This window comes from Anabas testudineus, unplaced genomic scaffold (genome assembly GCF_900324465.2).
Source record: "Anabas testudineus unplaced genomic scaffold, fAnaTes1.2 Contig234arrow_ctg1, whole genome shotgun sequence".
Lineage (NCBI taxonomy): Eukaryota > Metazoa > Chordata > Actinopteri > Anabantiformes > Anabantidae > Anabas > Anabas testudineus.
In genome coordinates, this window is record NW_022872805.1 from 91,744 (window position 1) to 99,805 (window position 8,062).

The following is an 8,062-nucleotide window of genomic DNA, read 5'->3' on the forward strand; positions in this document are numbered from 1 at the left end:
CTATGTTGCAGGAACAACATTTCATCATGATATTCAGGATCTATTTTTCCCCGAAAAAGTCTCTTTGACAAAACCATTTAATAAAGTTCCGTAAAAACACCTCAGTTTACCAGGTTTGACTAATGTCAGTTATATATATATATATATATATATATCCTACTCTAATTCTCCTCAATTTCCCCAAGGGGATCAATAAAGTATTCATTAATCTAGCCACAGGGGTTGCAAGCCGGTGACTTATGTGCCGATCCCAATCCCGGATAAGTAGAGAGGGTTGCGTCAGGAAGGGCATCCGGCATAAAATTGCCAAAATAACCATGTGAATCATCCATAAGGCAGGCGGGTTGGAGCACGTGGAGGGAAGTGTCAGTAGTGTTGTGACAGAAGAGTGTCAACAAGACTCAGAGGAAAGGTGTACAAGACAATGGTGAGACCAGCTCTGCTCTGTGGGTTAGAGACGGTAGCAGTGAGAAAAGAGACAAGAGGCTGAGATGGAGGTAGCAGAGATGAAGACGTTGAGGTTCTCCTTAGGAGTGACCAGGTTAGACAGAATAAGGAACAAGTACATCAGAGGGACGGCTCACGTTGTCTGTGTTAGCGACAAAGTCACAGAGGCCAGAGGACATGAGGTTGGCTGGTGTTAGGGTGGAAGATGCCCATCATAGAGTGAGGTGGAAAAGGATGATTCGCTGTGGTGACCCCTGATGGGAAAAGCCAAAAGAAAGGAAGAAGAAGATAAGTATTCACAGTCTTTGCTATGACACACAAAATTGAGCTCTGGTGCATCCTGTTCCCACTGATCACCCTTGAGATGTTTCTACAACTTATTTGGAGTCCACCAGTGGGACTCCTGGACGTGATTTGAACAGCCATACACCTGTCTTTATAAGGACTGACAGTTGCATGCCAGAGCACAAACCAAGTTCAAGGATTGTATCAAGGTGCAGATGTGGGAAGCATTGAAGGTTCCAATGAGCATAGTGGCCTCCATCACATCATCCCTAAATGGAAGAAGTTGGGACCCACCAGGACTCTTCTTAGTGTGGGCCGCCTGGCCAAACTGAGAGATCGAGAGATAAGGGCCTTAGTCAGGGAGGTGACCAAGTTGTCACTCTGAAAGAGCTCCAGCACTTCTCTGACAGCAAGTGGGTTTTTTTTTAAATCATGCTAAAATCAACAATTTTGAGTCTAGTTGTAACCTCTGTTTATTCACTCTCCACAGAACCAGTGTGGACATGGTGGACATGTTAAAGATGGTGCTTTTATCAGATGGTGCTTTTATCAGACCCCAACCCAAAAGACTCCGGTAAGCACATTTTTTGTACTGTAGATTTATTCTTCTGTGAAACCTTCCTGTTTAAATGATATAAATGAATGATTATGAGTAATCAGATGCTTTCATGCCACCATCAGAAGAGAATTACTTTAGCATGGAGACTGGAAGCAAGGGTCTCGTTTGTTTAGTCTGTACAATGTAGGAACTACATGTAAAGGTTTGTTCTTGAATCAGTCACTGGTTGCTGCAAAATGGTGGAGCTAAAAGGAAGTATTTACTTTCTTCACGCTGACATTATTTAGTTAATATGCTCTGACCAGAACTTAACACAATTGACTACACCAGAGAGACAGCACCACACTTGTGTAGGTTATAAATGTTTATTAGAGGTATTAAAAGTATGACTTATTTCAATTCAATTCAAATTTATTTGTATAGCAGCAAATTATAAAAGAAGTCACCTCATGGCACTTTACAGTGTTTAAGATTTAAGACTTTACAAATAATAAATGTATAATATATCAGATTTGACTAAAGTGTAAAAAAAATGTGTTAATGTTCATCATCTGACAGGAAAAGGATCTTTGAGAGTCTACTGACTCCATGACCTCAGAGAAGGTGGTTTTAAAGTTAAGATGATAATGAACTGCACTGTAGTGTGTCTGTGACCTCAGCAGTCATCGATATTGGGCAAAGAGGACAAGTGTTTGAGAGAGGAGTGAGGGAAGCCTTACATGTGCAAATCGACCTGCACCAGGTTGGACACACTTAACAGCCCATTTTAAGTGTGTAGTAGTTAGTAAGTTACTTTAGTAAGTATTTAGTTAATGAAACAAATTAGTGGCCAACATTTTTGATATCACAGTTGACTTTGACTTAAAGCCCATTAAGCAGAGCAATCGTTACTTCTGACACTCTCGTGTTTCAGGTTCATTTGGAACAAGTGTTTTGATTTGGAGAACGTGGACCACGGAAATGTCAACCACAGACATACATTTACCGAGTTTGATGTGGGGTTTCCAGTGTACAGTGGGTTGTGCCACAAAGAACCAGCACAGGTCTCTTGCTCATAAACATGCTTGAGAGCTTCACGTAACCTTGCCCAGTCATCTTTTTCATTTAGTTCTACTGCCTCAAGCGCCTGTTTTCTCCATGTGTCCATAGCTGTAGCCCAGCAAACCAGGATATTGGGCTTGACAGGTGTGCAATACACCTGGATTTGTTTGCTTCACTCACTGCATCTGATTGTCAGTGAGCTGTAACAGCTTGTCTATAGCGGCGGTCTTGACATGATGATGATGTGGTCCTCCGCCTGCGACTCACTGCTCAGGCCGAAAACCCCCAGAGCCGAGGCAGTCAGGCAGTATTTTATTAGACTGAATTAGGAGGCTATTTATGGTTTGAAAGACCGCACAAAAAAGTTTTCCACACCAAATCTAGGAAGTCTCTTGGACCTAATTTTGTGAAATAGGCATGTCACCAGCTTGTATTCAATCTGTGAGTGTAGTAGGGATGAACCACATCTCATGGAAATTTTGAAAAGTGTGGATTTTGTGCCCACAAGGAGGAAAAATACCCCTCACATTCAGATTCACAGCTTCATTAAACTGTGTTCAACTTCCAGCAGTTTCTTCCCCCACATACCAGAAACAGAAAAAAAAAAAATCAAAACAAATTCAGTTTATCTGCTGTTCTGTTTTATATCTCTAACAAGCCCCAGTCTTTTAATTTAAATAACGTTGCCTCCTTGAATTTCTCTGGTTGTTTTTTTTCTTCTTCTTCCTTTGAGCTAACAAAACTATAATTAAAGAAAACTGCTGAGATCCAAATGACTGATTTGCTCGAGCAGCAGTACGTCTCTGGCTGTAAACTCTCCAACTTAGCTCAGAATTTAAACTTTAAATTACTGCTTTGAGTCGGTGAATTAATTTGTTGGCCGTAATGTCAAAACAGAAACAAGTAACACTAACAGGCTGCATCAGTCTTATAGAGGTGAGCTGCTTGTGCCATTTAATAACCTGCAAAAATATACTGACTTGCTTAGTTCGATTAGTATAATAAATGTATTATTCTATATACATATAATATTATTAATATTAATATTAATAAAAATCAAATTTGATGCAGTGCAGTGTTACAAACAACTGATTTGATAACTGATTTAATAAATTCAGCCATTTATTTACCACAAATGATATAAATGATCGGGTTGTATGTACTTAAAGGTGGGGATTTGGAGCTTTTTCTCAGCCTTTAATGATTACTGTCACGTGCAACAGTTGCCCCCCTTGAGGAAGACAATATAAAACATGTATAGAAGAGTTTAAAGCAGCATCATATAATCTGGAACCTGAAGCAGTATGTGGTGAGGGTAGCAGAGAGGAAAACACAAAAAGGAATCTATTATTCATAGTACGGGAAATGAGTGGCTGCTGAATTTGTGGAGACCTGATGTTTCCTCTCTTTTCTCTGAGGGAGTTTTCAGTCTTCACGCAGTCCTGTTAAAACTACCTGGTTTTTAGCGTCTAGATGTTGATAAGATGTTGATTAGACTGATCATACCACTGCTCTGTACAGCTGCACAAGATCATCAGTCTCTGTGCATCAAGCAACATCCTCACTTACATAAACCCATGTGTTTGTGCTATTGTTGATATAAAAATATTGATTAGTGTAGCATCTCCTAGCTCATAGCTCCATTGCCTTTTCATATCTTCTAAACCAGTTAATTTGCTCTTATCTGCTTGTGAATCTCTGGGTTTCAATTCTCTTTTTTTATGCCAGTGCCAAAATAGAAAACTTCTTTTTGACTTGCAGACCTGATATATTGAAGTAACTTCTACCTCCTGTGCCACTGTTGTGTTCGTGTATTTCCGACAAGCCAGAGTAATTATGAATATGTTTTGTTCTTGCATTTGCAGTTCTCTGTATTTGGCACTATTTACAGCATGCCAGGTTTACTTTGTCTTCTGAAGAATCAGTTGAATATATCCTGTTCCTCGTTTTTTTTCAGCCTGTCGTTCGACACACAAATAACCTGCAAGATGCAAAGTCCCTTCAGCTCTGTTAACAGTGATATGTAAATATGGAATAAATATGGAAAAAACACCACCCATGACGTCCCAGTGCCATACCAGTACTCTGAAAACCCCAAGATCACAGATTATTACCCCAGAGCCAGCTTCATATGGTGAGTATGTTTCCATGCAGCAAGTTTGAGACTGTAGCCACAACATGCTGTGCTCAGTCTTCTCTGTCTGTTCATCATGTTCAGATTCTTTTACATTGATTAGATTAGTCAAAACACCATGTTAGAAAAGGCTTTGTTCAACAAATCAGTAGTACTTTGGGACATCTATCAAGCTAAATTACATCATAAGTCTGTAAAAAAAAAAAAAAAAAATGTAATAAGAAACAGAGGTTCAGAAAATCATATTCATTTCCACGTGTGTGTGTGTGTGTGTGTGTGTGTGTGTGTGTGTGTGTGTGTGTGTGTGTGTGTGTGTGTGTGCATGTTTTTACCTAACTGTTCGGGTCTTAGATTTAGGTAAAAAAAAATCTGGTTATATAACATGTTGTTAAAACAACGAACTTTCTGTCCAGTGCAGAACATTCTTTTCTTTAAACTGAGAAATAAAGGGTTGTCCTTGCTTCAATTTTCATTTTCATTTTTCATTTCATTTTTCAATCAAACTACATAGCATCAGAGTTGAACACTATGACAGCACTAAATCATATTTTTAATAAAAGCACAAAATGGCCATAGTGTATATCAATCCGCTGTCACATCTAAAACTAGCTCTTGAAACAGGAAAAAGGGACGACTCTTCCATTTCACTTTGAGTCTCTTAGGAAAGTTTCCCTACTGGGCAGAGGGACTGAAGTAATTTTATCACTGCTTCATCAAAAACTGCTGTCTGAGCTGGTAAGAGAGATGGGGAGACTCAGTGGGGAGGAAGAGAGAGTAGAGGGAAGAAAGAGGAGTGAAGAGAGAGAGGAAGGAGGAAATAGGATATATGACTCTTTAGCTGCTAATAAAATATCTCATATTTTCTCTCTTGTTTGTTTTAGCGCTGCAACAATTAGCAGATTTGAACTGAATAATGTAATTCGATATTACTTAATGGAGAAAATGAAGAAAGCAGTCTTGGTCTCTTCCACTCTTTCTTGTCTCCCTCGGTTTGTCGAGGACGTGTTGAGTAAGAACAACACTGTCTTCCAGTTTCCAGTGTTCCAGTTCTTTCCGTGGATGAAGTTGATTTGCACTTCGAAGACAGAGCCTATTTTTGACATTTTGTGAAAGGTATAATATCAGACACGTCTCAAACTGCAGTATGGATTAGTTAGAAGGCTAATCCAATACAGGATCACTACTGTACTACCAACAGTTCAGTGTTGAGTTTTTAATTCCCTGTTTGTTATTGTTTCTGTACAGGATGATAAATTGATCCTTGATGCTCTTCATTCCACCATCGTGGGATCACTGAGCTGAACAGGTGTCGACTGTGTGGTGCTGGTACCACTAGACGTTGTTCACTGGTCGAGTGCAGTGGACGGGAGGGGATGTAGACCTGAATGTTTATACTGAGATAAGATGGAGTTGTGGAGTTGACAACTCTGTAGGCAAGAGACAGAGCTTTGAACTTAATCCTTGCAGCCACTGGAAGCCATTGCAAAGATCTGAAGAGTGGTGTGACTAGAGACCTTTTTGGTTGATTGAAAAAGGTTTGTGTGGACAAGTAAGGCCAAAGCCAGGCTAGAGCTGATCCAGAGAAGTCTGAGAGTGCAGTCATGAGAATCTCATGGTTCACCATGTCAAAGGCTGCAGGTTGGTCTAAAAGAATAAGGACAGAAAAGTTACCTGCAGCTTTTCCAGATTCCACAACAGTCAGAAGTGCCGTTTCTGTGGAGTGACCACTCTTGAGTTGATTGAAGGCTACACGTTCCAGGGTCTTGGGTAGAAATGAAAGAAGAGAGACCGGTCTGTAGTTCTCCACAAAGGAGGGAGCCAGAGAAGGCTTCTTCAACAGTGGAATAATCTGGGCCTGCTTGAACGAGGTGGGAAAGGTGCCTGTTGTGAAAGAGGTGTTGATAATCTGTGTAATGGCTGGTATTAGTGTTGGTGCGATAGCTTGAAGAAGAGTGGAGGGGATGGGATCCATAGAGCAGGTGGTCGGGTGATTTGAGAGGAGGAGGGTGGATACATCGTCCTCTGACAGTGTTGAAAACCTTAAGTGAGATGCGTCTTTGGGTTTAGTTAGCAGAATGTCATTGCCAGGAGGAGGGAACTAGGAGCTGATGGCTGCCACCTTGTTGGTAAAAAAGGAGGCAAAGTTGTCAGCTGTGAGACTGGTGGGAGGCGGAGGTGGGGGTGGATAGAGTAGAGACTTGAAAGTGGAGAACAGCAAGAGCAGCATGATAATGCACATGGACATTTAGCCAAGGACAAAGCTAAAAGGGGAAGACAAATGGGGTTGCTGACTAGTTCACTGCGTGTCAAATGTGTAAAATTGCAAGACAGAGACATAAAACATTTCTACATCCGTGTCCATTATTATTATTTTGTAATCACAGAGGTAACATGCATCGGAACCTGCATTCTAAGGTTTTCATAAATATTAAAGAAAGCCAATGATAGCAGGTAGCTGACTAATAATAAATCATGTATGGAATAACACTGTGTCTTTATGTCTCTCCAGGTGAAGATTGTGAGTTCATTCTACAATGACAGCGTTCCTCTCACTATAATCATCCCTGCAGTTCTTGTACTGATGCCGCTCTTCATTGCTGTGTCAGTCTACTGCTACAGGTTTGACAATTATTTAAAAAAACACACGCACATTTGTTTTTCTGTGTGTGGATGTGTTTGAATATGCACCTGTCTGTCTCACCTGAAACAGGAGGAAGAGTCAGCAGGCGTAACGAGAATATGAAAGGGTGAAACACCAGATGGAGAATCTGGAGGAGAGTGTTCACGATCGCTGTAAGAAAGAGTTCAGTATACACATTCACATGAAAGCTTTGAAATCACGCCTGACTAAATGTTACTAAGTGAGAGCAGAAATGCTTTTTTTAAATAAAACAAAATTGTTCTAGTTTATGGCAACTTAAATCTTATTTTATTTTCTCTAACTATTGGTTCTACTGACTATGATAACGCTGTGTCTTGGGCCCTTTAATTAACACTTGGAGGCCTCTGAATAGGTTAAAATCAGATCTGGCTGTTGGGTCTCTCTCTGTTTTTTGTTTACAGTCACAGGCAAAAAAGTTTAAGTAAACTACATAAAAGTAACCTGACCTTTAATTTCACCTGAAAATCCAAACACATATGTATTCTGCAGAGGAGTCCCTAAAAATTTGCATACAATAACATTTATACTATACAATATGTTTTGTCGTGTTCAAATGTAGAAAGAAGTGACACTGTTCTGTGTCACTTCTTTCAGACCGCTGCAACATGGCGGCATCTGCGATAGAGTGTCCACTCCCTATAGATCTGTAAAAGGAAATGCTCAATAAATAAATAAAAACTAAGACTTAGACTACTAAACTAAGACTGCACATTATCTACACAGTATGAGAAAACAACTGTTAGTGCCCTGTCTGTCACTGGGCTGCAGTGCAGACACAGAGTTTGATACACTTAGCATACATGACCTCTACATGACAAGTATGTGGAAATGCAGTTGCATCTCCTAATATTAACCTGATTCATTGCATGTTTATCAGATTAAGGTGTAAGTCAGGATTTTACATGTTCCAAAGAAAATGTATGTAGTATACTAA

The 8,062-nt window shown here is 40.0% G+C and overlaps 1 long non-coding RNA gene across 1 annotated transcript; it reads left to right on the forward strand.

Annotated features, from left to right (window-relative positions):
* The first annotated feature begins 1,147 nt into the window (after window positions 1-1,147).
* LOC113157812 lies at window positions 1,148-7,195 on the forward strand. The gene is made up of 4 exons (XR_003298530.1): window positions 1,148-1,306; window positions 4,290-4,466; window positions 6,976-7,085; window positions 7,177-7,195. It is a non-coding gene; the product is annotated as an uncharacterized LOC113157812 (long non-coding RNA).
* The last annotated feature ends 867 nt before the right edge of the window (window positions 7,196-8,062 follow it).